Raw genomic sequence first — 7,116 nt, 5'->3', positions numbered from 1 at the left:
AAAATTATTGTCAGCATATCAAGACCAACCAAAGCTGTAAAAATTAAAATATAGTTTATGTAAAACTAATAAATTGAATAACCCTGATTGAACTGGCATTTCGAAAAAATTAATAATTGAGATTATTGGTTTACTAACTTAAAATGTAGGATATAAATAGTAATAAGAAATCAACATATTTAGTTACTAATTGGAGTAAGTAATTTTTCACCAGCCATTTGAATTGAAAAAATACTGAACACGTAAGAGTTCCTAACTAGAATTAGTTTAAAGCATTGGATAATTGCAAGTTATTTCAAAAAAGCTGAAAAACTAAAATGAATGCTAAACTGGGGAATCAAACCAGGAATGCTGATCAAATGTCCGAATTATAAGAGAAGAAATTATACTAGCGTGTAAACACCTGACTGCAGCTATAAAATAGTAGAAAAGTATTGCAGACTCCTAACCACGAAAGTGCTAAAGAATAAATAGCAGAAATTCTCAATTAATGTATAATTATTGAATTGAATAAATAAAAAATTCCATTTAGCATTTCTGGAACAATTTTCTGTCCTTCACATGTGTTATATATTACCTGAAACTGAAATAATTATTATAACATTATCAATAAAATAATTGTACTTATAATTGTGAAATCTAAATCAAGTGAAGCAAATTTTTATTGTCATTTTCTACCTATCACTGACGTTCCTTGCTTAAACTCAATTCCTCCAGAATTTTTGGAAAAAATTTTTACGCAGAGATTAAAATATTCATCATTAGCCTTTCTTTGTTTTTCTAGTTTCTAATTTTTATTTAAAACTATTTCTATATCTAAATTTAAAAGCAGGGAAACATTCTGGATTGAGAAACTTAAAAATGATGCTAGTCCACTCGCTCATAAATCTAACAACAAAGGTCAACTCTTTTTCTAAGAATAACATTTTTGTGGCTTTACATTTTTCAAGTCATTAAAGTCTGTGTGTTCTTATATTAAATTTAAATCTCATTTGAGCAAGTAGTGTAAACTTTCGTGCAGAACGAACTGGAAATTTTGTTGCAAATCCAAGAGAGATTTAGATCACGTGATTGACACCAAAAATATTCTGCCAATTGACGAATCATTTTTTTCATCATGCATTACTTAAATGAACATTTTCCTTTTCATTTTGTTATAAAAAATGATCTTTTATAAAACTAATACACTGTCACTGAATAATATTTCATTTTTAAACAATCATTTGCTGTGCTGCAATTCTTTCAGCTTCTGGGCAAACAAATGGATAGTAAAACAATAAATATTTCACTCTAACACTTTTTCTGAATAATAAAAGTAAATTGCATAAGAAAAAAGTATATAAGCTAAATCACGACATTGGTTTTAAATATAAATGATTTAGTCCGCGTAATAAGTATACATATTCAAAATTCTAAAGAAGAACATTCACACTGGCTTAAACTTTTATTATAAATGATCAATTTAGTTGAAGTTTCCACATTTGAACAAGCTTGAAATTAAAATATATTATGCATTTAAAAATGTTTTAATAGTTTAATGAGTAAAAAAACCTGTTGCATTAGTATGTGGAATGTCACTTTAGAAACTAATTGACTAATTGATTGATTGATTTATCCAAGTATTATTAGTTTCTAATGGAAGTCATTTCCTTGTACTTTGCCATACCCAAAAATCTCAGACAAATTCCAGCTCTAAAACCTACAAAAAATTTGTTTCCCCAACAAGCTGATCCTTTTTAAGGTTGAAGTATTATAAATTAAAACCATACCCTTATAAAAAAAAACCTGTGTGTATACATACATGGGCAAAACTTTACACTAGTGCCCCAGTGCAAACGAAATTGGAGATAATAAGTGGAAGTGAGAGTAGGTTAAAGCGTAAATATGTCTAAAAATGAATTGATGTTAAGACTATTAATTATTAGAGTTATAAAATTATTTATGATTTAAAGTGAAAAACTGAAAATAATTTGTAAATATAGTAAAATAAAACATCTTTTTAACAGTCACCAATTATTTAATAACTTTGTAGCGTTAAAATGATTTGAAATGAAATACTGAAAATAAGTTTTAAAAATATATAATTAAAACATATTTTTAACTGTCTCAATTATTTAATAACTTTGTAGGTTTAAAACCGCAATTTCGGTATGCTTTTTTAGGGAGAAGTTTATATACATTGTAGGCATTAAAGTAAATGCATATTGTTGCATGCTTTCGTACGGTAGGCATTAAAATAAACTTCCATGCAGTTATTTGAAAGTGTTTTAGCATGTAAATTACTAGTAGGTATTGAAATAAAGTTCCATGAATTTTTTGCAAGCATTTAAAAACACAATTCACCATGTAGGCATTAATGTATACTTCCATGCATCGTGACACGTGGGCACTAAAATTAACTGACAATATTTGAATAAAAGCGTTTAGGTAGTAAGATCTTATTTTATTATATGCTTCCATGATGTTTAAAATTATATTTTTTCAAGCCATGCTTAGCAAGTAGACTTCGTTCAGAAGAGTTTTACAATTTTATCATATATTCAATTTTAAATAAGCCAATCAATTTTGAAAAGTTATGTCCTAACATTACATTTTTGAAATAAAAAATTCTAATTTAGTTTATATATTAATCTAAAACAATAATTAATAAAAAAAAGTTAAACATAAAGAACAATTTGTTTATTTAACATTATTAATATAAATTCACTCTAAGTCTAATTCATTTATTTAGCCGTTTAGCGTTAACATAAATTTACTTTTACACCTAGTATTCAATACCCTCCATTTACACCACTGCCTCGATTTTTTGTTTGCATTGAGGCACTAATGTAAAGTTTTGCCCATACAGTACTAGTAATTAGTTCAGTATTTTTTGAGTGTGTAAAAAAGAATTACAATTAAAGATCAAACTATCAAACATTCATTTTTACACATATACATGAATTTATCAGAGATAAAAATAATAAATATCTATTCTTAGATCTTTCCTGTTTCTTAGTTTCTAAACTTCTTTTTATGACGACCGGACAAACCTCAGCGACTGTTTATTTTATTTATTTTATGATGACTAACCATCTGAGCCCACTTTATCATTATGTTACGTTAAATTGTTATAAAATAAATAAAAAAAGTTACAAAAAATAGACCTTTTGTATCTTCTTAGATGAATAACCATTTTGGTAACAAAACACTTTCTTTGCCGTCAAAATATCTCTTCCACCTTCTTTAACGAAGTTCTTTAAAATGGCGGACGCACCCAAGCAGTTCGTTTGGAACCAAAGGTTACAAATAACATAGAATAACGCAAAGCTACGGTCAAGACTAAGAGGTAATAGGGGTAATTAATTAGTACTTGCATATATTTTATAGAACGCAACACACATATATAATATAAATAAATGTACATTGTACATACAGAGGATGGTCACTGTTGTTGATTGCGTTCTTCGCTCTGAACACCACACAGACAACATGAAAATGTAAGTCACAAACATACTCATAATGATAAACATTAAAGTATTAACGCTTTATTTCTGTACGTGCGTTCTACGTACGTTTGTTTGTTTGAATGTATGCGTATGTATGCATGTTTGCATTTTCATTAAAACCTTGGACGACAGGAGATCTTCGACTGACCACTGCCGACCTCTTACGGACTATTGCCGACCTCCAACGGACCACTGTCTTAAAAAGTCGTTCCGATTCTGTTCAGTAATTTTCGAGATATGAATTACCGAGCTCGTACTATAGTTTGATTTTTAGGAGTGTGGCGCTGATATAGAAAATTAAGCTGGTAGTTTGTAAAGAGATTCATGTAGTACTCAATTTTCTGAGACTGCGAATGTTTGCATAATGTTTGTATAATGTTTGTTTAATGTTTGTATAACGTTAGAATCATGTTTGTATCATGTTTGTATCATGTTTGTATCATGTTTGTATCATGTTTGTATCATGTTTGTATCATGTTTGTATCATGTTTGTATCATGTTTGTATCATGTATGTAATATGTTTGTATCATGTATGTATCATGTTTGCTAGGTATTGTTGTATGTTTGTATGCTAATTATAACCCATGTTTAACATTATACAAACATTATGCATAATGTTTGTATAATGTTTGTTTAATGTTTGTATAACGTTAGAATCATGTTTGTATCATGTTTGTATCATGTTTGTATCATGTTTGTATCATGTTTGTATCATGTTTGTATCATGTTTGTATCATGTTTGTATCATGTTTGTATCATGTATGTAATATGTTTGTATCATGTATGTATCATGTTTGCTAGGTATTGTTGTATGTTTGTATGCTAATTATAACCCATGTTTGAGAGAATTTGAGAAAATGATAGAGAATCGCATTTTTATGAAAACAAACAAGTGAAGAAGGAAAAGCACAAACTTGAACGGCATTTAGTGAGAAGCCCCCTCGCCACGTCAAGGCAGCCGTTCATGAGGGGGTTAATAATAAAACGACAGTCTAGAAATAATAAGTAACGAAGGTCTAGAAATAATATACAACTTAACTAAAATATAACGAAAATAATATTGTGTTGATTGTTGTGTTTGATTGCTGTTGTTGATGTTGTATTGAACAAAATACAATACAAATAAACTAGAACGTAAGAAAGAAAGAATAGAGTCCCTAACTTACCTATGTTCACTAAATTAACTCACCTACCTATGTTCAATTAACTCAACTTACGAATTAATCCTACCTATTTGTACAATTACGAAGAAAAAAGTAAAAAGAATAAAACATCAAGCAAACAAAACAACGAATATATGGATCTATGTGTATGTGTTTGTGTGGGTGTATGTATGACCGCGCAATAATAATAACAATAAAATAAACGAACAAATCTAGAAATAATAAGTAACGAATAAATTAAAAGAATAAATCTAGAAATAATAAATAACGAATAAAATAAACAAACAAATCTAGTAATAATAAGTAACGAATGGTCTAGAAATAATAAACAACTTAACTAGACTTAAATAAAATATAACGAAAATAATATTATGATGATTGTTGTGTTTGATTGCTACTGTTGGTGTTGTGTTAAACAAAACAATAATACAATACAAATAAACTAGAACGTAAGAAAGAAAGAAAGAATAGAGTCCCTAACTTACCTATGTTCACTAAATTAACTCACCTTCCTATGTTCAATTAGCTCAACTTACGATTTAATCCTACCTATTTGTACAATTACGAAGAAAAAAGTAAAAAGAATAAAACATCAAGCAAACAAATCAACGAATGTATGTATGTATGTATGTGTGTGTGTGTTTGTGTGTATGTATGTATGACCGCGCAATAATAATAATAAAATAAACGAACAAATCTAGAAATAATGAGTAACGAATAAAATAAACGAACAAATCTAGTAATGATAAGTAACGATTGGTCTAGTAATAATAAACAACTTAACTTAAAATATAACGAAAATAATATTGTGTTGATTGATGTGTTTGATTGCTGCTGTTGGTGTTGTGTTGAACAATAAACAATACAAAACAATACAATACAAATAAACTAGAACGTAAGAAAGAAAGAATAGAGTCCCTAACTTACCTATGTTCACTAAATTAACTCACCTACCTATGTTCAATTAGCTCAACTTACGAATTAATCCTACCTATTTGTAAAATTACGAAGAAAAAAGTAAGGAAATGAGAATAAAACATCAAGCAAACAAAACAACGAATATATGGATGTATGTATGTATGTATGTATGTGCGTGTGTGTGTGGGTGTATGTACGACCGCGCAATAATAGTAACTATAAAATAAACGAACAAATCTAAAAATAATAAGTAACGAATAAAATAAACGAATAAATCTAGAAATAATAAGTAAGGAATAAAACAAACGATTAAATCTAGAAATAATATGTAACGAATAAAATAATCGAATAAATCTAGAAATAATAAGTAACGAACACGTCTAGAAATAATAAATAACTTAACTAAAATAAAGAAATAAAAAAAGGGACCAGGCGCTAAGGGAATGCCCTAAAGTGCCCGGTCGGATTTCAACGCATTTTCGGCTCCTATTTATACCAGTTTCATTCATATATTCTTATCATTTCAATCATTGACATCATTAAAAAACTTTATTTAATGTATAGGAAACATTATTATAGATGCTTAACAACAATATATTAACTATTCTATACTTGTAGGAAGTTAAGGAACGCCACCCTAACTTCCTGATTGGCTCGTTTGGTTTGAAAACCGGATAACGTACACACGCAATTAATAATATTTTTATTTAATTATTAAATAGATTTATTATTTAAAAAATTATTTTAGATATTTGTATGCCTGTGTATGTACATATTTGTCGTTATGAATTCCAAATTTACTTGCCACCGCTCCTTACTTGAACAATTTTAAAATTTATATATGTACTTGTAAATGATTGTGTATGTCTATATATATTTATATACTCATTCATTTATTCATTCATTCGTTCCTCATTCATTTAACCGTTCATTCATTCATTCATTTGGTCGTTTGTTCGTTCATTCATTCGTTCGTTCGTTCAACCATTCATTCATTCATTCGTTCGTTCGTTTGTTCATCCATCCAGTCATTCACACAGTTTCCATAGATAAGGTTAGTGTTGGAGTTAATTATTTAAATATATTTTTAACCGGATGGTTTTAAATAAAATTTTGGTTTATTTTATTCCTTTCATTTCATCATTTCCTGTGTCTATATCACACACACCACACACACAAACACACACACACAAACACTAATTTTTTTCTTGTTAGTCTGTTTTTGTCTGTCTGCTGGTTTTTTTGTATTGTTTGTCGATTTGTTAGTTTGTTTGTTTCATTGTTTGTTTGTTTGCCTGTTTGTTTATTATTTAATTACATTTTTATCTGATTTAAATTAAATTAAAACTTTATTCATTTGTTTCATTTCATATGTATATCAGGCAGGCTATACACTTACACACTCAAAAACACGTGCATATGCGTATTTATTTATTTGTTTTTTTTGTACGTCTGTTTGTATGTATGTTTGTTTTTTGGTTGGCTGGTTGGTTGGTTGAAAGGTTGATACTTTGGCTGTTTGGTGATAGATCGGTTGTTTCGTTGG

Source organism: Helobdella robusta (assembly GCF_000326865.2).
Source record: "Helobdella robusta unplaced genomic scaffold HELROscaffold_3, whole genome shotgun sequence".
In the NCBI taxonomy this organism is placed as follows: Eukaryota; Metazoa; Annelida; class Clitellata; order Rhynchobdellida; family Glossiphoniidae; genus Helobdella; species Helobdella robusta.
Note: the sequence above shows the minus strand (reverse complement) of the source record.